At 41.7% G+C, this 24,328-nt stretch overlaps 1 protein-coding gene across 13 annotated transcripts in view; it reads right to left on the bottom strand.

Moving 5' to 3' along the window:
- LOC103346711 (uncharacterized) overlaps positions 1 to 24,328 on the bottom strand; it is a 107,250-nt gene that overhangs the window by 51,062 nt on the left and 31,860 nt on the right. For 9 of the 13 annotated variants that reach the window (XM_070064713.1, XM_070064724.1, XM_070064719.1 and 6 more), the window contains 3 exons: positions 5,623 to 5,764; positions 5,058 to 5,232; positions 3,900 to 4,025 (listed from right to left, as the gene is read on the bottom strand). The gene's annotated coding sequence lies outside the window, so the exon portion shown is untranslated. Of the gene's footprint in view, positions 1 to 3,899; positions 4,026 to 4,124; positions 4,619 to 4,638; positions 4,955 to 5,057; positions 5,563 to 5,622; positions 5,765 to 24,328 lie in introns of those variants that run through there. The other 4 variants (XM_070064712.1, XM_070064711.1, XM_070064715.1 and 1 more) reach the window with 4 other exon arrangements.

Raw genomic sequence — 24,328 nt, 5'->3', positions numbered from 1 at the left:
TTGAAATCCTTCTCTCATTCCCTGTGTTCTCTTCCAAAACTGTGAAATTCCCCCATGTATATCATCTGCTTTTGAAAGTGTATTCTTTTTGGCTAGCCATGTGTTTGGCTGAATCAGGAGTCTGATATCAGTGTTGAGCCTTCTGTAAGAGGCTGCTGGCATCAGTGCAGCTGTGTAGAATACACAGTTCTAACTGCATGTTCGTCTAGGCTCTGAATTCAGTGCTATGCTGGAGTGTATGAAGGTAAATCTTACAACAGTAACTGGCAATTTGGATAAATTTATACTGTTGTGGACAGACTGAAACAAGAAAAATGGCTTTTGGGAAAACTTTCTGAATTTGTTTCAGAAGATGCTGTTTAAGGGAAGTAATGTGTAGCATCTATAATAAACAAACACACAGCTCACTTTACATTCTGCCCCTTCCCTTTGTGGGTTTATTATGTACATTCAAGGGATATAACATGATGTCATAGGATACACATAGTTAAAATTAATATATTCAAGCAAATTAACATATCCATCCTCTAACATAGAGACCCAGGGTTTTTTGTTTGTATGGCAAAAGCAGCCAGAATCTACTTATTTATAATGAATTTCTTTTTTTTTCCCTCCTTTTATTGTGCTTTATTTACTTTATTGTGTTTCACAGATATTGTATTTTTCACAAATTGAAGATTTATGGAAACTCTGCTTCACAAGTCTGTGGTTCCATTTTTTTCCTTCAAAAATCACGTGCTCAGTTCATGACTCTGTTTAACACTTTGTTAATTCTAGCAATATTACAAAGTTTTTAAAATAGATTTATTTATTTATTTGAAAATAAGAATTACAGAGAGAGAAAGAGAGGGATGGAGGGAGGGAGGAAAGGAGGTAGGGAGAGAGAGAGAGAGAGAAAGAGAGACTTTCCATTTGCTAGTTCACTCCCCAAATGGCTTCAATGGCCAGAGCTGGACCTGGCCAAAGCTAGGAGACAGGAGCTTCCTCCAGGTCTCCCATGCGGGTGCAGGGGCTCAAGTACTTGGGTCATCTTGTGCTGCTTTCCAAGGCCATAGCAGAGAGCTGGATTCAAAGTGGAGTAACTGGAATTCAAACCAGCACCCACATGGGACACTGACTCTGCTGATTGTGGCTTAATCTGATGAGTCACAGCACTATTCCAAATATTCCAAAATTTTAAAAATCATTATATATAACTAGTGAACTTGTTTTGAAAAGAGTTGTTTATTTATTTGAAAGGCAGAGTGACAGAGAGAGAGATCTCTTCTATCTGCTAGGTAACTCCCCTAATGCCCAAAAGATCTTTGACAGAGTCAGACTGAAGCCAAGAGCCAGGAACTCCATCAATTTCTCCAACCTGGGTGGGTGGGGACTCAAGTACTTGAGCCATCATCTCATGCTGCCCAGGCACATTAGCAGGGAGCTGCATCAGAAACAGAGTAGCTAGGACTTAAATCAGTATGTCAGTATTCTGTTTGTTTCAGGATGCCATAAGTTGTGTTCATACAAGACAGCAAATTTATCAGATGAATATTGTGCATTTACTGACTACTTTATCTACTGACTCTCCAACTCTCTCCTTTCTTTTCAGGCTTCTCTCTTCCCCAAGACACAATAATATAGAAACTACACTAACTAATATTCCTTAAATGCCTTCTAAGTGTTCAAGTGAAAGGAAGAGTCATGCATTATATCCCTGTAAATCAAAAGCTGGAATACTAAGCTTCTTGAGGAAGACACGTGGAAAGTGCAGATATGCCTAGGGCTGAGCCTCTTGCACCAATCATCCATGTTGTGAAGAAAAGGAAAAGTACTTCAAAGAAATTAAAATGCTATGCTTGTGAACACACAATGGAATGAGTATAAGCCAGCCTTACTGCTGATAGGAAGAAAGTTTCCATGATCTGAACAGAAGATCAAGCATTTGCTTAAACCAAAAACTAACCCAGAGACAGGTCACAGTGTTGCATATAATGAATTTCAATTCCAGTTCATTTTTTACCTGTATTCCTCATGTTTATTCACTATTCTCATAACTCAAACCAACTCAGAATATATAACAAAACTCAGAGAAGAAAAATCTGAAAACACTGGTATCTAGAAGAAGTTTGTTTCATTGGCCAGTAATTTCCAGTCCTCTGCCAGGAGCAGCTTCACCTCAATTTGTTGACAGGACACTACACAGGAGCAAAGCTTGAGAAATGCTCCAAAAGTTTAAAATCTGAAGCTATTTTGAAAAAAACTTCTGTATCTTCAGAAAATCGGTGCTTATATAATCTTATGTGTAGTCTTTTGTGTGACAATATTTATTATGTATCTGTTATTAGCTACCCTTGACATACTTAGCATTCTGGGAAAAATTATTTCACAACCAACTAAAGAATAAGGGAAATACATCTCTTCAGTCTCAGTATTGCTGCATTTTATAAAAATATTTTTTTTTCAAAAAATAAGTATGAGCATGCAAGACAAAATGATAAAGTCATCAAGTCATGCTTGATCTAACTCACAAATACATATTACCTCTGTAAGTTTACCAACGGTTAGTTGTTAAACCATGCTGCTTCCAGGAAAGTGAACACATTGAGCTGAGATCAGAATCAATAATTTAGATAATAAGCACCCCCATTATAATCTTAAAGATACATGAAACATTGGTTCACCCTCCAATGGCTGCCACAGCTGGCACGCTGCAGCTGGCGCACCACGCTGGTCCGATGGCAGGAGCCAGGTACTTATCCTGGTCTCCCATGGGGTGCAGGGCCCAAGTACTTGGGCCATCCTCCACTGTACTCCCTGGCCACAGCAGAGAGCTGGACTGGAAGAGGGGCAACTGGGACAGAATCCGGCACCCCGACTGGGACTAGAACCTGGTGTGCCACTGCCGCAAGGCAGAGGATTAGCCTAGTGAGCCGCGGCGCCGGCTTCTTTGATATATTTAGTAGGGAAAAACATTGAGAACATTCTTTATGATCTCTTCTTAAAATCCAAAGGGTCTAGTGAGACCCCCAAACAACAGGAAAAATTCACACCAAGACTGGGAATGGGGATATGGGAAAATCCCAGTTTTTGCTTTCAATTGTAAAATATAATAAATGCATGTTACTCCTATAGTTTAAAATCTGTTTAAAGGATTCAATTGGCAAAAAAAAAAAAAAAAAAAAAAAAAGAATTAAAAACAGACACAATTCCTTAGCTTTGAGGCTTGCAATCATGCCCATTAAATTCCTAGGCAAGGAACCAATATTGTGGCATACCAGGTAAAGCCAGTGCCTGTAATGCCAGCATCCCATATGTGCACTAGTTGGAGTCCTCGCTGCTCCACTTCCAATCCAGGTCTCTGCTAATGTGCCCGGGAAAGCAGCAGATTTGGCACAAGCCCTTAGGTTCCTGCACAGATTGGTGACCCATAAGAAGCTCCTAGCTCTGGTTGCAGCCATCTGAGAAGTGACCAGCAGATGGAAAATTTCTCTCTGTGTCTGTCATTCTCTCCATAGCACCTCCTTTCAAATAAATAAAATAACTCTTTTAAAAAATTAATAGGCAAGACTAAAGTAGGAAAATAACCCATTATGGAATTGGCATTTTTAGTCAAGACCATGGAAAGCTAGAAAATAAAGTTCAATAACAGTAAAACCCAGTAATTCATAAAGGAAGAGGAATTTCACAAAAACAGAATTAGTAAACCTAAGCAGTGTGTAAAAAAAAATAGAACACAAATAAATCAAGTATGGTAAACTACAAGATAATGACTTAATCACTTGAATATCCTTGTCTGGGTATGACAATACATAAGTTGGGTATCATCTCACCTCATTTAAAAAACATCTGAACTTTTCACTCTCTTTGCTATATTGTGACATCAGAAGAAATTCATTCCCATTACACTTTGTGCTTACCTGGGCCTCTATTTGGGAGTCCCAGTTTAGACCAACTTGTGTCAGTTGCAGCCACATTTTCACCATGATCACTACAATGCCTGCCTTCCATCCAGCTCTCAAATCCAGGCTACTTCCAGAGCTTGACTTGATTCATGTAAAAATGAGAAGGAAAAAGGTTTTAAAAGTTTGTAACCTGTTTTTTTTTATCCACACAAATATAAAACTATTGTACTCCACACATACAAGATGAGTTCTGCAGAACTGAAGATCTCTCTTATCCATATTTGTCATAACATTCAGAAACTTATTTTCATTTCCAACAGTCAGTGCTGGTGATGACACAGATGAAACCAATGCCCTCATATTCCTATGACCACATACAAATTGATTCAACCATCTCAGAATTCAAAATGGTAACAGGTTGCCCATAAATTTACACAATCTTGGATAAGTAAATAAGTCAGCATGGTATTCCAAATTCATGACTGAAAGATCACACCAGAAAATTTTCTGCAGAATTTCTAACAGTGAAATCTTAAGGCTGTCTTAAAGCCTATCAACAGCGAGATTATAGTTAAGTAAAATATAAACTTATTATTTTAGTAACATGATTAGAAGCATATATCATGAGCTCTAAAGATTATAGATTTAGGATTCTAAACTGCCAACCAAATGCAATACCCACTCCGCATTTATTTCTTCCTTATCAGAGTGGGAAGGTATGGTATGGGACAGTAAAGACAGGGCCGACCCAGACCTGCAAAGACCACCGAGAAACAGCCTGCCCTCCTGGGAGCCGCGGCCTGGCCTCTGCACGGCCCGGCGCCCAACTGCGCACAAGACCCGGAGGGACTCCGCCACATCCCACCCCAGACCGCCGTCCAGGTTTCCCGGGACCGGCGCATCTCCCACAGCAGCTGGGCCACGAGGCGCCGCGGCAAGCGGAGGACGCAGTCTCAAGCACGGGTGAATGGCCGGGCCGCCTCCCCAGCCCCGCGCGGCGATCGCAGCCTCACACTGCAGTGTGGCCCCGCCGCCTGGGAAATGGCCGCCCTAGCGGTTGTCTGACTCCAACGGAGAAGATAGATCGCCCCGCCCCCTGAGGTCCCGCCCCCTCTCCCCGCCCTGCGTCCCGCCAGGTGCCCTGTGGTGGGGAGGCGGGAGCAAGTCTCTCACATCCTCTCTGCGGGGCTGCCAGGGGGCGGCACCACGTCTCTTCAGTCCGTGCTCTCAGGAAATGATGACCGATGCTGTCGATTCTCCAGCCAATCCTGGCACGCCTTGATCTATCCTACTTCCGGGCAAGATGGCGTCCAGTGGCGGGCACTTTGGAGGCTTATTTGAGCGCCGCCTAGAAAAAAATATGCAATACGGGCCAAACCTCAGGAGGGAGGACGGCTTCACTCCGTCAAGGTAAAACGATTTCAATTTCATTCATTATCCTTGGGGGCGCTAAGTGAACGTCAGCACCAGGCAGCCAGCCTACAAATAGAAAGTGACGTGGCTGCTGGCAAGGCGCTCACTGTGCAGGGCCAAATGGAGCAGGTACCAGAGTGTGACCACGGCTGTGCTGACGTCAGTGTGCGGGTGTCCTCTGTGTTGACGGCAATACTTGAGCATGGTACTAAGCACTGGAAGAATATTTGAGTGACGTTCAGAATAATTTCTACCCAGGCAACTTCTGGAAAAAAATATGAACTGAAGTTACTTTGTTATGTGCTTTAGTTAGATACCTACTCACCTGAATTGTGTTTCTTTTTTCATGCAGATAAAGTAGCAACATTTTTTGTTTTGTGTGCATTTTGCACACCGGTTGAGCAGGATTTTTTTTTTTTTTTACAAAACTCCATTTTAATATAAGGGCAAATGACTCTTAAGCTTCACTGTGAAATACAGATCAAAAACAAAGAAAAATATTACTTTGTGTTTTTAATATTAATAGACTTTGTTATTTTTTGTTATTTCTGTATATCATAAATCCAACACTAGGAACATAGTAATTCTTCCCACTCACTCTCCCCCCTTCATCCTCCTTCTCCTGTTTATTCTAAGAAAGAAAAAGAAAGGAAAAAAAGAGTGAGAAACAATCCATTTAGTAATTTAATTGTCTTTAAAGAAGAACCCAAGAATGTTTCATCTTTTGGGAGCCCTTAGACATAATGATAACTTACAGGACATAATAATATCCTCCATTTAATACACTAAAAGGAAGTGATTCTTGATAATACATTTTACTATTAAGTCTCATGATGCAACTCTGGGGACAGAGGTCCTGCATGAGAAGTTAATGCACAGTGACTCTTGTTATTTATTTAACAAATAGGACTCTTAAGTATGATATCAGTGATCATCCAAAGCTCTTAACATGAGTTGTCTTGGCCTTGGAAGCCTTTTGGATCCACTAGTTTGACAAGGCAGAGTATCACTATTCTGCCACCTTGGACCTCATTGGTTTAAATGGTTTAGATTTTGCAAAAGTGATCCCAAGTGACTTCTAGCTTAAAACAGCATGCAGACTCACTTTTATTTTAAGAAGTAATGTAAAGTCACAGGAAGTCATTGATGTAATTTGAATGCACATCTGTCTAAGGATCACAGCCCTACTTGCTGTAGTGTGCTAGATTGGGAAGTAGGTGGCAGTGAGTAGGAAGTAATGAAAAGCAAAAAGGCACTGCACCCTTCCATACCTGGTCTCCTCCCAGTTGTAATCCTCTTTGTACCCAGGCCAGCAGGTAACACACAAGAATCTAGTACTATGACTGTCCTAGGAAGTTCGGTCAACCAGGGACCCTCAGTCACCATTCTCCATGTCATTTAGAGTAGGAATGTGTACAAACACCATCGTCTTGGTGATAAACTCCCTTGCCTGCTGGCAGCAACTGTGCCTGGAGTTCTGGGCTGAATGCTAATTCCTTCTAGAACTTTGGAACCAGATTCTAAGGCTGAGCATTTTGTGTTCCATGAGAAACCCATGATGGTTCAATTCTTCCCTGTGGGTTTGTTCTGTCCTGGGAGCTTTCAGGACCTATCATTCCACTGAAATTTCCAAACATTTGAATCATTGGTTTATGGCACAAGTGTTGGGCTGGATACTTGAAGTGCCTTTTGAAATGAAAACACACATGCCTAAGTTACCATCATTCCCACCATTTTGTCCTTATCTTTCTACTTTGAGGTCATGGCTTCCCTTGCAGAGGGCTGTGTCCAGGGCCCAGTTCAGCTGCCTGTCATGTTTCCAGAGAGGCTATTCAACTCATTTAGAGAATGTCTCCCTGCCAAGTGGGTATGAAAATCCCTGTCCCCAAGACCAGGCCCTGAATCCCTCCCTGGCTTCTAGGTGGTTCCATGACAGTTGACAAAAGACTTCACAGTTGTGACAGTGGGAGGTTTTCCAGGGTTCTACTTGTGGGCCCATTGTTATCACCTGGAAGTGATGTGGCAGGAGGGGCAGTGGAAGGGGACTGGAGCCTCAGTCCTGTAGGTACATGGGACACAGTTTGCCCCACACTCAGCATCAGCTGAAAACTGGAATCTCCTTGGAGCTGCCAGGCAGGGCACAACCTAGTAGATACTTGGACATGGACCTGGTTGGCTCATGGGCCTACAACCTGCAGTTCAGCTAAAGTGCATTCAGGTAGCAGCAGACAACCAACAAGTGGGTGTGAGAAGGGAATGGAAGTGCCTGGAGCAGACCCTGCAGGTACTGCACAGAAGGCATTTTGGAGTCCAGAACCTATCTGGGCTAGGAAGGACCCCATCCCCACACACACTCACACTCATTGTCCTGCCAACAAGGCCTGCTGCCTTCATTCCATCATGACAACTCTTCTCAGTGCTCAGCCCTCCTTGTGAGCTTACTGCAAATGTCTTTTAATGTTTTTCCCATGATTTTCTCAAGAGTTCCTGCACAGAGAGAACTTGATGACATGACTAAAAGTCATATGGCACATTGGGTTTTATTCCTCCTGATCTTTGTTTTTAAATTATTTTATTTCTGAGGCAGAGAGACATGAAGACAGAGATAGAGCTAAAGACAGGCAGATACTCCACCCACTGGTTCATTCTCAAATGCCTAAAACAGCCAAGGGTTGGTCAGGGACTGAAGCCAGGAGCCAGGAGTCAGGAATGTAATCTAGGTCACCCTGCTGGGTGAGAAAAACACAACTACTGAGCCATCACCTGCTGCATCCCAGGGTATGCATTAGTGGGAAGATGGAATCAAGAGCAGACTCAGGACTCAAACGCAGACACTCCAATCTGGGATGCTGGAATCCTGACTGGTGTCTACATGACCAGGTCAAATGCAAGCCCCACAAATGACAAATTTACAATTTTGTCAGTTATGCGTAGCATATTGGGAGAGTCAAACCCCATTGTTAGGTTCAGATATGAAATATCAGATCAATGCACATAGAAATCACAAATGCCAACCTTTGATGAGTGGAGTTCACTTCCCAGATCTCTTTGTGTAACTGCAGGCAGGCACTTAATCCATCTGAACCACAATTTGCTATTTCCACAGTAGAGACACACACCTGTGTCTGACCACAGGCTTGGAGAGAGATTTCAGCTGGGAGCTGAACAGAGGGTATGGAGGACATTGGATTTGTCAGAGTATATCTGTAGGGAAGCTCACCATTGCCATGACCTTGATTTTTGTTCTGTGACTGCAGATGGGTGGATAGTGTACCCACCTACCCAGTGGGGAAAAAAAAAAAGGAGCATGTTTTTCTCTCCTCATCTCACCCACAATGGCACCAGACAACCAGCTGAGAGAGGGCGGTGCCATTTTGGGCAAAAGCAGCCGTTGTGAAAGCTCTTGTGCTTGAGCCCAGCAGCCAGCTGGGACAACACATCATGTCAGCAGTACCGATGGCAACAACTCAGGTGCACACAATCAGCAACCAGTGGAGAGAAGGGAAAAGTTGGTTGGCACTCTTGTGCACAGCTGTGATCCAGAGATTATAGCAGAGGGGAGAAGCAAGTTCTCCACTGACTTTAAGTCTGTCTGGGGGGATTGATAGGGGGATGAGCATGCAAGCAGCAATATGAGTTGCCCCCATTTGTTCAACATATCACAGGCTCTGGGGCTCAAGCCTCCTAGGCAGAAAACCCACAGGCAGCTGGCTCTGGAAACATCTTTGACTTTCTGCAGTCATGACAGGTTACCAGGGAAGGGTGGGTCCTCTGGACCCCATGATGGCAGGAGTAGTGTGCTGAGACTGTGGCAATTCTGTGACTGCACAAGAGAGCTCAAGGTGTAGCTAGATCTCTGGACAATTATTGTGTGTGATTCCATATGCTCAGAGCTCCCTGATTGCCTGGGGTGGGATTGCAATGGGATCTGTGCTCATAATGAGAACTGCACAGATCCTTTGTGTGGTTCATATGGCAATGTGGATAAAATTTTCACCCACTGTGAACTAAAACCTAGGTTATAGTTCACTTGGAAGAGAGGAGGTGAGGGTGTGATTACATCAACAGAGGTGACCTTTCTGCTAAAAAGAGATCTACCTCGCCCAACTTGGATATCATCATGAATATGGACCCATCCTGCAGCAGTGACCAGAGCTCCCTGGCCACACTCGGCACATGCCTCTGGGGTTTCACTGAAAGAGCAGATACCCCCACTAAGCCACAGAGGCATAATTCAAAGATAAAAGCCATCAGAGCAAAAACCAACAAGTATTTTTCCACAAATGCTTAAAAATGCAGAAATTCAAGAAACAGAAAAAGGAAGACAACAGGAATCCCCCAAATGGACACAACAATACTTCCATATTTGAAAGTGAATATGGAAGAGATTGATTAAATTCCTCAAGTGGAATTCAAAAGATTAATCATAGGATTACTCAAAAGCAATGAGAAGTATATTCATGAATTAAAGAAATCCATACATGCCATGAATGACAAATTCTTCCATGAAATTGAGATTTTGAGGAGAAATCAAACTGAAATATTAAAACTGAATAATTCAGTATGTTTTTCACATATTGCATACGTATAAAGCCATAACAACAGATTTGGTGAGGCAGGAGAAAGAGCTAGAAGACAAATCTTTGGAAATTTCTCACACCAAAAAAATTGAAGATATTATAAAAATTAAAAACAGTATTGTAGAGAAAAAACAACTGTCAACCTAGAATTTTTTTTTGGTCTTTCTTTCATTTTATTCTTTAATTTTTTTAACTTTTATTTAATGAATATAAATTTCCAAAGTACGGCTGATGGATTACAATGGCTTCCCCCCATAACGTGCCTCCCACCCGCAACCCTCCCATTTCCCACTCCCTCTCCCCTTCCAATCACATCAAGATTCATTTTCGATTCTCTTTATATACAGAAGATCAGTTTAGCATACATTAAGTAAAGATTTCAACAGTTTGCTCCCACACAGAAACATAAAGTGAAAAATAATAGATGATTTTTTAAATGATGATGAAATCAGATCAGACCTATTGTCATGTTTAATCCCAGTGAGAGTCAAGTTGGGAATTGATAATTTCTTCTCCTCCTCCTCCTCCTCCTCCTCCTCCTCCTCCTTCTTCTTCTTCTTCTTCTTCTTCTTTTTTTACAAAAGATCAGTTTAGTATACATTAAGTAAATATTTCAACAGTTTGCACCCACATAGAAACAAAAAGTGAAATATACTGTTTGAGTACTCGTTATAGCATTAAGTCTCAATGTACAGCACATTAAGGACAGAGATCCTACATGAGGAGTAAGTAATCTCCCTATGCTCCAGTCATGAGTTTCCAAGGTTATGGAAGCCCCTTGAGTTCTCCAACTCTTATCTTGTTTAGACAAGGTCATAGTCAAAGTGGAGGTTCTCTCCTCCCTTCAGAGAAAGGTACCTCCTTCTTTGAAGACCTGGTCTTTCCACTGGGATCTCACTCACAGAGATCTTTCATTTAGGTTTTGTTTTTGTTTTTTGTTTGTTTTGTTTTGTTTTGTTTTGTTTTTGTTTTTTGCCAGAGTGTCTTGGCTTTCCATGCCTGAAATACTCTCATGGGCTTTTCAGCCAGATCGGAATGCCTTTAGGACTGATTCTGAGGCCAGAGTGCTGTTTAGGACATCCGCCATTCTATGAGTCTGCTGAGTGTCTTGCTTTCCATGTTGGATCACTCTCCCCTTTATTTATTCTATCGGTTAGTATTAGCAGGTACTAGACTTGTTTATGTGCTCCCTTTGACTCTTAGTCCTTTCATTATGATCAGTTGTGAACTGAAATTGATCACTTGGACTAGTGAGATGGCATTGGTACATACCACATTGATGGGATTGAATTGGAGTCCCCTGGTATGTTTCTAACTCTACCATTTGGGGCAAGTCAGCTTGAGCATGTACTAAACTGTACATCTCTTCCCTCTCGTATTCCCACTCTTATGTTTAACAGGGATCACATTTCAGTTAATTTTCAACACTTAAGAATAACTGTGTATTAATTACAGAATTAAACCAGTCATATTAAGTAGAACAGACCAAAAAAACTACTAAAGGGATAATGAATTAAGTTGTTCATTAACAGTCAGGGCTATGCTGATCAAGTCACCATTTCCCATAGTGTCCATTTCACTTCAACAGGTTTCCTTTTTGGTGTTCAGTCAGTTGTCACCGATCAGGGAGAACATATGGTATTTGTCCCTTTGGGACTGGCTTATTTCACTCAGCATGATGTGTTCCAGATTCCTCCATTTTGTTGCAAATGACTGGATTTCATTGTTTCTTACTGCGGTATAGTATTCTAAAGAGTACATATCCCATAATTTCTTTATCCAGTCTACTGTTGATGGGCATTTAGGTTGGTTCCAGGTCTTAGCTATTGTGAATTGAGCTGCAATAAACATTAGGGTGCAGACCGCTTTTTTGTTTGCCAATTTAAATTCCTTTGGGTAAATTCCAAGGAGTGGGATGGCTGGGTCGAACGGTAGGGTTATCTTCAGGTTTCTGAGGAATCTCCAGACTGACTTCCATAGTGGCTTGACCAGTTTGCATTCCCACCAACAATGGGTTAGTGTCCCTTTTTCCCCACATCCTTGCCAGCATCTGTTGTTGGTAGATTTCTGAATGTGAGCCATTCTAACCGGGGTGAGGTGAAACCTCATTGTGCTTTTGATTTGCATTTCCCTGATTGCTAGTGACCTTGAACATTTTTTTCATATGCCTGTTGGCCATTTGGATTTCCTCTTTTGAAAAATGTCTATTGAGGTCCTTGGCCCATCTCTTAATTGGGTTGTTTGTTTTGTTTTTGTGGAGTTTCTTGATCTTTTTGTAGATTCTGGTTATTAACCCTTTATCTGTTGCATAGTTTGCAAATATTTTTTCCCATTCTGTCGGTTGTCTCTTCACTCTCCTGTTTCTTTTGCAGTACAGAAACTTCTCAATTTGATGCAATCCCAATAGTTGATTTTGGCTTTGACTGCCTGTGCCTCCCGGGTCTTTTCCAGAAACTCTTTGCCTGTGCCAATATCTTGAAGGGTATCTCCAATGTTCTCTAATAACTTGAGGTGTCAGGTCGTAGATTTAGGTCTTTAAACCATGTTGAGTGGATTTTTGTGTAAGGTGTAAGGTAGGGGTCTTGCTTCATGCTTCTGCATGTGGAAATCCAGTTTTCCCAACACCATTTATTGAATAGACTGTCCTTGCTCCAGGAATTGGTTTTAGATCCTTGATCAAAAATAAGTTGGCTGTAGATGTTTGGGTTGATTTCTGGTGTTTCAATTCTGTTCCATTGGTCTATCCATCTGTTTCTGTACCAGTACCATGCTGTTTTGATTACAACTGCCCTGTAGTATGTCCTGAAATCTGGTATTGTGATGCCTCCGGCTTTGTTTTTGTTGTACAAGATTGCTTTAGCTATTCGAGGTCTCTTGTGCCTCCATATGAATTTCAGCATCATTTTTTCTAGATCTGCGAAGAATGTCTTTGGTATCTTGATTCGGATTATATTGAATCTATCAATTGCTTTTGGGAGAATGGACATTTTGATGATGTTGATTCTTCCAATCCATGAGCATGGAAGATTTTTCCATTTTTTGGTATCCTCTTCTATTTCTTTCTTTAAGATTTTGTAATTCTCATTGTAGAGATCTTTAACGTCCTTGGTTAAGTTTATTCCAAGGTATTTGATTGTTTTTGTAGCTATTGTGAATGGGAATGATCTTAGCAGTTCTTTCTCAGCCATGGCATTGATTGTGTATACAAAGGCTGTTGATTTTTGTGCATTGATTTTATATCCTGCCACTTTGCCAAACTCCTCTATGAGTTCCAATAGTCTCTTAGTAGAGTTCTTTGGATCCTCTAGGTAAAGAATCATATCGTCTGCAAAGAGGGATAGTTTGACTTCTTCCTTCTCAATTTGTATTCCTTTAATTTCTTTTTCTTGTCTGATGGCTCTGGCTAAAACTTCCAGAACTATGTTAAATAGCAGTGGTGAGGTGGGCATCCCTGCCTGGTGCCAGATTTCAGTGGAAATGCTTCCAACTTTTCCCCATTCAATAGGATGCTGGCCGTGGGTTTTTCATAGATTGCTTTGATTGTATTGAGGAATATTCCTTCCAAACCCAGTTTGCTTAGTGCCCCTCTTTGTCTCTCTTAACAGTTTTTGTATTAAAGTTTATTTTGTCTGACATTAATACAGCTTTTGGTTTTTGTTTGCATGGAATATCTTTTTCCAACCTTTCACTTTCAGTCTGCATGCATCTTTGTTAGAGAGATGTGTTTCTTGTAGGCAACAAATAGTTGGGTGTTGTTCCTTAAGCCAGTCAGCCAATTGGTGTCTTTTAACTGAAGAGTTAAGTCCATTCACGTTTAATGTGACTATTGATACATAGTGACTTTGCCCTGCCATTTGCCAAAGATAAGTTCTAATATATGCTTTGAGCTTCCCATGCTCTTTTACTGGTAGGTGTTCTTCCTTTACCTTCTTTCATATTGATGGCCATGTTTATGTGTTTCTGAGTGTAGCACATCTTTAAGCATCTTTTGCAGGGCTGGATGAGTGGCGGCAAAGTCTTTCAATTTCTGTTTGCTATGAAAGGTCTTTATTTCACCTTCATTCACAAATGAGAGCTTAGCAGGATATAATATTCTGGGCTGGCAATTTTTCTCTCTTAGCACCTGTGCTATGTCTCGCCATTCCCTCCTAGCCTGTAGTGTTTCTGATGAGAAGTCTGCTGTGAGTCTGATTAGAGATCCTCTGAGAGTAATCTGATGTTTCTCTCTTGCACATTTTAGGATCTTTTCTTTATGTTTCACTGTGGTGAGTTTAATTACAACGTGTCATGGTGAGGATCTCTTTTGGTCATGTTTACTGGGGGTTCTATGAGCTTCCTGTACTAGGATGTCTCTGTCCTTCTCCAGACCCGGAAAGTTCTCTGCTAGTATCTCACTAAAAAGGCCTTCTAATCCTTTCTATCTCTCCATGCCTTCAGGAGCTCCTAGAACCCGAATGTTGTTTTTTTTTAATAGTATCCTGTAGATTCCCAACAATATTTTTTAGATTTCTAATTTCCTCTTCTTTTCTTTGGTCTGACTGTATCCTTTCCTTTTCTCTGTCTTCTAAGTCCGATATTCTCTCTTCTGCTTCACCCATTCTGTTTTTAAGGCTCTCTAATGTGTTTGTCATTTGATCTATTGAGCTCTTCATTTCATTTTGATTTCTCTTCACTATCACACTTTCCTGTTATACTAGTTTCTGCGTTTCATTTTGATTCTTCCTTAAAATTTCATTTTCATGAGAGAGATTTTCAATCCTGTCCAATAAGGATTTCTGTAGTTCAAGGATTTGCTTTTGAAAACTTCTAAATGTTCTTATCATAAATTTTTTGAAATCCATATCTTGCATTTCTTCTATCTCATCATCTTCATAATCTTGGCTTGGGGTGTTTTGTTTATTTGGAGGCGTCATAGTGTCATCGTTGATCTTGTTCCCTCGATTTCTGTGTTTATTGCTTGGCATGGTTAATTCTTTTTCCCTCACTGTGAGGTTTTTTTTTTTATATATACTATGTCTGTGTTAAGTGGACTGCCTGCTGTTGGAGGAGCCTTGGAGGCTTGAGATGGGTGTGGCCTGAGAGCTCTGCTTGGTTCTTCAGGGTTACAGGTGTGCAAAGGTTATGAGTGGTAAATCTCTATTTATTTATTTATTCATTTATTTATTTTATTTCATTTTTTATTCAGGAGGTAAGTAATACAGCAAGGCTGAGCAGAATGGATGTTATTTAGCTTCAGATCTCTGGCTTCTACCCAAAGAGTCTGTGCAGGCTCCGTTTCTCCTGTGGACTCCCACTGGATTGCCTAGGCTACTGAATTGTAGCCTTAACTCTCCCCTTTTATTATGTATATCCCAGCTCTTTGTCTATTGCTCGCCTTTGCAAGGTTGGCGGAGAGAGGAACTTGTCTGTACCAGTATGCCCCCACCTTTTTTTTTCCCCTTCTCTCCTGTAGTCTTTTGAACTTTCCCGCTTCAAAGCCTGCTTCCCTCTAAAATTCTGTCTGCCATTTCCTGCCAATGTCTCTGGTTACTGAGCTCACCTCCGCTTCCAGCACCAATGTGTGGACTCGGAGCCCTGGGCGTCCCTCCTCTCCCTGCTGGTGTCTGTGTCACATCGACTCCCGTTCCCACACTGGTGTTCAGACTCTGCAGCTTCTGCGGTTCAGCTTCTGCACGGTGGGCGACCCTGCTCTCCCAGTAGGTCCTCTGAGTCACCACCTCTAGCTCCGGAAGAGTTTCCTCTGCAGTTTTTTTCCTGATCCTTTTTCTGAGGCTACCATACCTCCGCTTTTATTAAACTAAATTTTCCCGGACTATCGGTGTGCACCCTCACTATTCTGCCATCTTGGCTCCGCCCCCAACCTAGAATATTGTACCCTATGAAACTGATTCAGAAAGGTGATTTTAAGACCTTCCATAACAAATCAAAATTGAAAGAATTTGTCACCATTCAGCCTTACAATGATGCTTAAGGATGTGCTACACACAGAAGCGTGGAAATATAGTCATCACTGTGAAAGAATGTGAAGGCAGAAAATCTCCCAGTAAAAGTACAAAGGAAATGCAAACAAAAAGTAGGAATATTTATAGGAAAATGACGGACAAGTAGTTACTCGTGAATAGTCACCTGGAATGTAAATGGCCTAAATGCTTCAACTAAAAGATACAGGGTAGTTGAATGGATTAAAAAGCAAGACCCATCATTTGGTGCTTACAAGAAACACATCTCACCAACAAAGATACAGATGGATGAAAATGAAAGGATGGAAAAATGTCCAAACTAACAGAAAGCAAAAACAAGCATGGATAACCATCCTAATAGCAAACCAAATTGACGTTAACATAAAAACTGTTAAAAGAGACAAAGAAAGAAACTGTAATGATTAAGGGATTAATTCAATAGGAAGATGTGACTATAATAAATATATATGCAGCCAATGCCATGGCAACAGGCAATTCAAAATAAATGTGTATGGATCTAAGGGAAGACATAGACTCTAATACAATAGTAACAAGAACTTCAACACCTCACTTTCATCAGTGAACATATTAACTAGACAGAAAACTAGTCAAAAAACTTAGGAAACAAATGAAGACATCAATATAACATACCAAAAATTATAGGATATGGCATAAGCAGTGTTAAGAAGGAAGTTAATAGCATACATCAAAAAATCAGAAGACACCAAATAAATGAGATATCAACGCAGCTCAGAGCAACAACAAATCAAACCCAAAATGAGTAGGAGGAAAGGAATATTAAAATTTAAAAATACCAATATTGAAACAAAAAAATACAAAAGATCAGCAAATCAAATACTTAAGTCAGCCATTAAAAAAGGAATGAAATCCTGACATTTGTAACAAAATGGATGGAATAGATTTCATCTGCTAAGTGAGTTAACCCAAACCCACAAAGAAAAATATCTCAGGCTTTGTATTATTTGTGGAAGTTAATATACAGAGAGGAAAATAAATGTGCAGATGGGGACTGGCATTTTGGTGCAGCATGTTAAACCACCGCCTGTGACACCAGCATGCCATATTACAGCCCCGGTTCAAGTTTCACTGCTCCACTTCTGATCCAGCTTCCTGTTAATGTAGGTAGGGGAGACCTGGATGGAGTTCCAGGCTCTGGCTGCAGCTTGGCCCAGCCCTAGCTGGTATGGCCATGTGGGGACTGAACCAGTAGAGAGGGAAGATGTATCTCTTGGTATGAATCTGTCACTAAATGTCACTCTGCCTTTCAAATAAATAAAAATATTTAAAATTGTGTGGATGGGGCCAGCATTGTGACATAACAAGTAAAGCTAACACATCCAAAGCCCATTCCATATGGCCACCAGTTTCAGTCCTGGCTGCTGCACTACTGATCAAACTCTTTGGGAATGGCCTGGGAAAGCAGTGGAAGATAGACCAAGTGCTTGAGGCCCTGCCACCCACGTAGGAGATCTGAATGAAGCTCCTGGCCCCTAGTTGGTGTAGCACAGCCACAGCAACTTCAGCCATCTGGGTAGTGAACCAGTAGGTGAAAGCACTCACTCTCTCTGCCCTTCACTCCCTCCATTCCTCCATCCATCTGTGTCTCTCCCTTGTTCAGTAACTCACTTTCAAAAAAATCCTTTTGAAAAATTGTAGAGAATCGTATTATTTGATATATAGTTATAAATATTGCTTAACTGAATTACACCCTTCCCACACATTGATCATTGTCATGAATCCCCCATTTTGTGACATTAATAGCCCTCATTTCAAGAAAAGATGTGCATATCTATATATAAGGTGAATGAAGTCAAATGCAAAAAAAAGTTAAATCTTAAAACTAAATGTAAATTAAAATGAAAACATCTACTGCCCATCTCTGGCTGTTTCCTTGATAAACTTCTCTTTGGGGAATGCCTGTGTTTGGCCTAGCACTGACACCACTGGGACACCACATCCCGTATCAGAGTGCCTGAGATCAAGTCCCAGCTCCACTTCCAGTTCCAGCTTCCTGCTAATATGCACCCTGGGAGGCAGCAGCTCAGGTTGTTGGGTCCTTGCCACCCACATGGACCCAGGTTGAATTCCTGGCTCCTGGCTTCAGCTTGGCCCAGCTATGGGAGTTGTACTTAGCCTATTGTGTGTCCCTGTCTTTCAGATCAATGAATAAAAATAATTTGGGGCCTGGCATTCTAGTGTAGAAGGTTGAGCGGCTGCTTGTGATTCCAGCGTCCCATATGGGTGCTGATTTGTTTCCTGGCTGCAGCACCTCTGATCCAGCCCCCTACTAATGGCCTGAGAAAATCAGTGGAAGATGGCCCAAGTGCTTGGGCCCCAGATACTCTCATGAGAGACTTGGAAGAAGCGCCTGCTCCTGGCATCAGCCTGGCCATTGTTGATTGTGACAGCCATCTGGGGAGTAACCCAGTGGGTAGATCTCTCTTTCTCTTCCTCTCTCCCTTACTTTGGACTTTCAAATAAATAAATATATCATAAAAGTAAAAATTGTTTGGTCCACTGGTGTACCCCTATCCCAAAAGGACTTTCAACCTCAGGCCAGCAGAGCTGCTGATCTCCATTTATATCCTACATTTCTTCTATTTACTGGTGAGAACATAAGCATGGGTTCCTCTCCTTCCACTCCATATCAGGTCCAACAGGGCTGCTGGTTTTCACAGCCTCACCCACCCTGGGAGCACTGTAAGCTCAGGGTGGGGAGGAAAGTGACACAGCTCCAGGCCAACACACCAGCTTCTCCCACTCTTCTTTCCTGGGTGGTCACCATTTCTCAATCAATTAGTTCTGTCTGTTTTTTGGTTGGTTGGTTTGTTTTTGGCTGCTTCCCAGAGGCCATAAAGATTGTTGATTTTGTTTTGTTTCATAGCTATCGGACACATTGCCAGGGAAAGCCAGACATTCATACCTCCTTCAGCACTGGACACAGCCTAGGATATGGCTGGGATCAGGACCTCCCCTCCCATCTCGAGTCCCAAGAGGTGAGTCGACCCTCTTAAGTGAAGCTCTCCACTCAAAGCCAGGCCTCCCTCAGCTGGCAAGGGGAGGTCCCAAAGTTTTAGGTTTTCCTGCATGGCTGCGCAACACCATCTCAGGCAGTAAAACCCAGCGTAGTGTACACATGACCTAGCAGATGGAACTCCACCATCAATGCATAGGGTGTGGTAACTGTGAGACAAAATGACACTTCACAAGGGAGCTGGCCTTTGTGGGGCTTCTGCTCAAGCTGAGCTCCCATATTGCAGCACTATTTCAAGTTCCAGCTGCTCCACTTCCCATCCAGTCTCCTGCTCATGTACCAAGGAAAATAGCAGATCCAGGCACAAGTACTTAGGCCCCTACCACCCACTAAGCAGAGCAGTAGGAGTTCCCTGCTCCAGGCTCCATCCTGGACCATACCTGATGGTTGTGGCCCCGTGGGAAGTGAACCAGAGGAAGGAAGACCTCTCTCTCACCCCCTCTTTCCCTCATTTGCATTTCCAATACATAAATCTTTGTTAAAAATTATACATCACATGGTAATTTTTGGACAAATGTGGAAACTTTATTTATAAACACAGGCAATGAGTTGGATCTGGTTCCAATGATCCAAACCCTTGCCACATAACAAGGGAGAAAAGGCCAGGTCAGGCTGAGAAATACCCACCACTCTCCCCCACACACCTGGGATATAGCAGGAATGCCACAGGGAGCTCCTCCATTGCCCCCCCCCAAAGTCTCTGCTTCTACTGCTCTCCCCATTGCCCTGGATCCAGTGCCCCATTCCATGCCTGCCACCACCATCACACTGGGCTCCCCTTCTCCCTTCCCATTCCATGCTCAGCCCACCTCACCCTCCCTTGCCTTCTCTCACCCACCCTCGGCCCACCAGCGTCCTCCCTCAGCCCACCCTGACCCTCACTTGTCCCACTCTTGGCCCACCCGCACCCTCCCTCAGCCCACCCACGCCCTCCCTTGCCCTCCCTTGGCCCACCCTCAGCTTGTCCACACCCTTTGTTACCCTTGCCTGTGCCCATACCCCCATCCTGCCTTCTCCCTTCCCTCACCCATGTCCACCACTCCCTTGCTCCCCAGGCCCTCTCCCCACCAACTGCTCTCCCTGCTCTGTCCCTGCCCTTGGCACCTGTCCCTGTGCCACTGTGCTGGCAGCAAGGCCTAATAACTGCTATGCAGGATGACATCACAGAGGTCTGGCCTGTGCCAACATTCTGTGCAGGTGACATCATCACCCTCACTGGGTCTGTGAGCCACATATGGAGCACACTCGCTCTTGTGCACTGGGCACTCTCCATATTGGTCCACTTCCCATCCCATCATGGGGTGGCAGGTGTAGATGGGCTCTTACGGGGCTCATGACCAATGTGACCTAGTTTTAAATGAACCCCAGAGCAGGGATGAGTAAGTGTACAACATTCCTTCAAATCAATCACAGCAGAGCTGCCCCTTCTCTGCTCCTAGGTCTTCCTCAGGCTGAGTAAGAGGTCAGTGCTGTGGGCTTTACCCCACAGAAAATGATGACAAATTGATCAGACCACAATGGGACATGGACACTGACTGATGGAGTTATGAACTTTGCCCCTAATGCCTTATGTGACCTCAGATCTTAGCTAAGGACATTATGCTCTCCCAATTGCCAAGGCATTTTAAACTCCTCTATTTCCTGTTTTCATATACATTGGATTAGACCCATGATGCAGTGTGTCTACAAAAGGTTCTAGGCAGATTTCCATCTCTGTGCACAGAGTCTGATGACTCTAGAGGTGTGGGCATTGGGTCCCTGGGCTTGGGGGTGTTCTTGCAGTGGGATCCCATGTTGGGACCCATGCTGCCATGTCAGTCCATACAACTGTCATGGAGCTGGCAAGTTCCACACTCACTGTCCCTCTGGCCCCAGTCAGGTGTCACATAACTACGGGGCATTTCCTGGGAGCCTGTTGGAGATAAACCAGCATACAGGGATGAGGAAGAGGTGGTAGTGAACAGCAGATTTGATTCCAACCTCCTGTTCCACCTGCTCTAGACAGAAAGGAGGAGGAGGTGAGGGAGGTAGAAACAGCTCCCTGAGATCTTAGCATCCTCAAGGCTGTTCCTGTCAATTTCCTACAAAAGTAGTCAAGTTTTCTCCCTTTATCCTTCCTAATCTCACATTTGTTATCGAATCTCCAGAGCCTAACTTACTACTTAGAACACAATATGTTGTCGGTAAATGTTTAATGGGAGAATGGCTTAATTAATAGCTTGATCAAGAAATTCAGCAACTTGAACCATGCCGGGAGCTGGCGGCACTGCAGGTCAGTGATCGCCACTGACCCAGTCGACTCAGCAGCCTGGGTCACCCTGCGTTGCTGAGCTGCAGCCCCCCCATACACACAGCTGGAGGAGCTGAGCAGGAGGCAAATGAAGATAAAACAATGTCTGCCAACCTGAAACACCTTTCCTTGGGAATTTTGGTCTTTCAGAATACTAGTTTGGTTCTAAAAGAGGAGGGACCACGTTATCTATCTTCCACAGCAGTGGTTATTGCTGAACTTTGGAAGATAATGGCCTATATTTTATTAGTTTACAAAGACAACAAATGTAGTCTAAGAGCACTGAGCTGAGTATGACAGGATGAGATTCTTAATAAACCCATGGAAACATTATATATATATATATATATATATATATATATATATATATATATATATATATATTTCACCTTTGAACCTGTGGGAAAATGTTATGGACAATTGGTGCCCAATCAGTTAGATCAATTAGATTTCCTGGTGTCACACAATACGATTGGGTGACAATTGTTCACAGAATCTATTATGTATTTTATGAGAAAATGGAAGAAAAGAGCTCAGGGTTCCAACCATAAAATAGTGTCACAAGATAAATGTGCATTTGATCAGTTCAATTTGTATACGTGGATTGAAATGCCACACTGTAGCCCATAAATATTACAGCTGTTGTTAACAAAAAAATGAAAATACCAACATTTTATTTGGTGTATAAAGTTAAGAGATGTTAAAATGTTTACTATCACAACTAATATTGCAGTATTTAGAAACATTTCATTAATATTGAGACAAACATAATCTGGAAGTAATTGGTCTTACCAAGACGAGTGGAAAGGCTACCATGGTTTATTTTATTGTTGCCTTCAGTTAAGAAAAATGGAATTAGACCAATGCAAAAATGTGAAATCAAATGATAGACTATTTTTTAAAAATTGAGATTTTACTGGTGTTGAGAATCAATACACATTTTGATGTGTACATAATTCTTAACATACAGACCAAAAATCTTAAAAAGTCATGAATTTTCATTCTTTTTAAATTTGCTATTATTTTATTTTGAAGAGAACATGTTTTTAATTTATCTTATACTTAAAGGCTTAATGTTCACAAAAACACAGTAGAGTTAGAAAGGAAGAATATATGCCAGGACAATAAAGAGTAATCAAATTTAAAAATATCAACTATAGTCATCCACAATAAATTAGCAGTTTTCAGGCTCCTCTCAGAAATTATGTACCCGGGAGTGTCTGCCCAGCTGTAATTGTCACATGTTTTAATGTTTATTTCATGCTTTGGAGAGTTATGTGATCACCACAGAATAAAATCAGCATATTTGCATTGATGAAAAGGTATTTTATGCAATTCCTCATTCTCCACCAACAGAGACAACTGTTGATTTAAACTTTTCTTAAGAGATTTGCCTTTTCTTACATGTCTGTATAATTGGATTCCTATGGTAGAACAGTGTTTAGTCTTTTGATTCTGATTTCTTTTTTTTAAAGATTTATTTATTTTATTTGAAAGTCAGAGTTACACAGAGAGAGAAGGAGAGGTAGAGAGAAAGGTCTTCCATCCACTGGTTTACTCCCTAGTTGGCCACAACAGTTGTAGCTGCACTGATCCGAAGCCAGGAGCCAGGAGTTTCTTCCAGGTCTCACATGCGAGTGCAGGGGCTCAAGGACTTGGGCCTTCTTCTACTGCTTTCCTAGGCCATAGCAGAGAGCTGGATAGGAAGTGGAACAGCCAGGACTTGAACTGGCTCCCATATGGGATGCTGGCACTGCAGTCAGTGGCTTTACCTGCTATGCCATAGCACGGGCCCCTGATTCTGATTTCTTTATGTGTTTCTTTTAGTTTGTTTCTTTAGTGACATGTTTTTTCTTAACTTCATTTTTGACTGCCACATAGAGTTAATTGTGAAGATACACAACTCAGTTTTTTTCCTTTCACATAGACATTTGATGTTTTCCCATTTGGCTTTCATGAATAGTGCCAGCGTGGTCCATTGTGTTCATGTCATTTTATATTTTAGGGGCATAACTGCCAGTGTAATTGCAGATCAATAACAGTAACTTCATCTAAAACACTCTGAGAAACTACTCAACTGTTTTTCAAAGTGTCTGCACCATTGTAGTGGAATTGCATGAAGCTCTCATGATCCTCAGTCAGATCTGTCAGCATTCATCTCTTGCTGAGCCATAGTCATTTTACTGGCTGGGAAGTGGTATCTTCTTGAGGTTTTGATTTGTGATTTCCTAATGACTAATAGTAAGCATATTTTTACATGGTTACTGGAAAAAATGCATAATTTAATTCATTAAGTGACTTGAACATTGTTTATCTCCATTGTATTTTGTATTTTTTGTGTAGTATTAGGGTATTCTTAAAATTTTTATTTGTATTTTTCTTCCTTCTGATGCCATTTTGAATGCTGCTGTTTTTTCAGAATATTCATTATTGCACAGAAATACAATTGATACTTTTACATCTGTTCTATGCCCTGAAAGATTACTGAATTTTACTTTGAATATATAGTAAATTCATCAGTATTTCTTTTATATGTAGGATTATGTCTTGAACAATGCAAACCAATTTTACTGTTTCCATTTGAAATCTGAAGACTTTTCTTTTTCTTTTCATGATTTATTTAGTAAAGTTTTCCATTACCATGTTGAATAAAAGTGGTAAAAGTATTTGTTTCTTGTTCCCAGCCCCAGCATTTGTAGATTTTTCCATGGGTGGCCTTTCCCTGACAGAAGTTCTCTTCAATTCCTAATTTGTTTAGGGTTTTACTATAAGATAGATTTAGAAAAAAAAAAAAAAAACCACAAAACTTGTATTTATGGGGTTATCATATCTTGACTTTCCTTTATTTTACTAGTGAGTATAATATTAACTGAATTTTTAAATTTTAAATTTTTTAATTTGAGAGGTGGGGACTGAGAGCTCCTACATGCATGCTTACTGCCCAGATGCCTACAATGGCCAAATCTGAGCTTGCACAATACCACGCCCCCAGAAACAGAATCCACATTCCCAATGTTGGTGGCAGGAACCCAATTATTTGAGCTATCACCACTGCCTCCAGGGGTGTGCATTGGCAGGGAGCTGGAGTCAGGAGCCCAGGCTGAGATTTAATTGTGGGAATCTTAACCAGCATCTTAACTGCTAGA

This window comes from Oryctolagus cuniculus, chromosome 19, assembly GCF_964237555.1.
Source record: "Oryctolagus cuniculus chromosome 19, mOryCun1.1, whole genome shotgun sequence".
NCBI classification, from domain to species: Eukaryota; Metazoa; Chordata; class Mammalia; order Lagomorpha; family Leporidae; genus Oryctolagus; species Oryctolagus cuniculus.
This window is presented reverse-complemented; position numbering and strand designations above follow the sequence as displayed.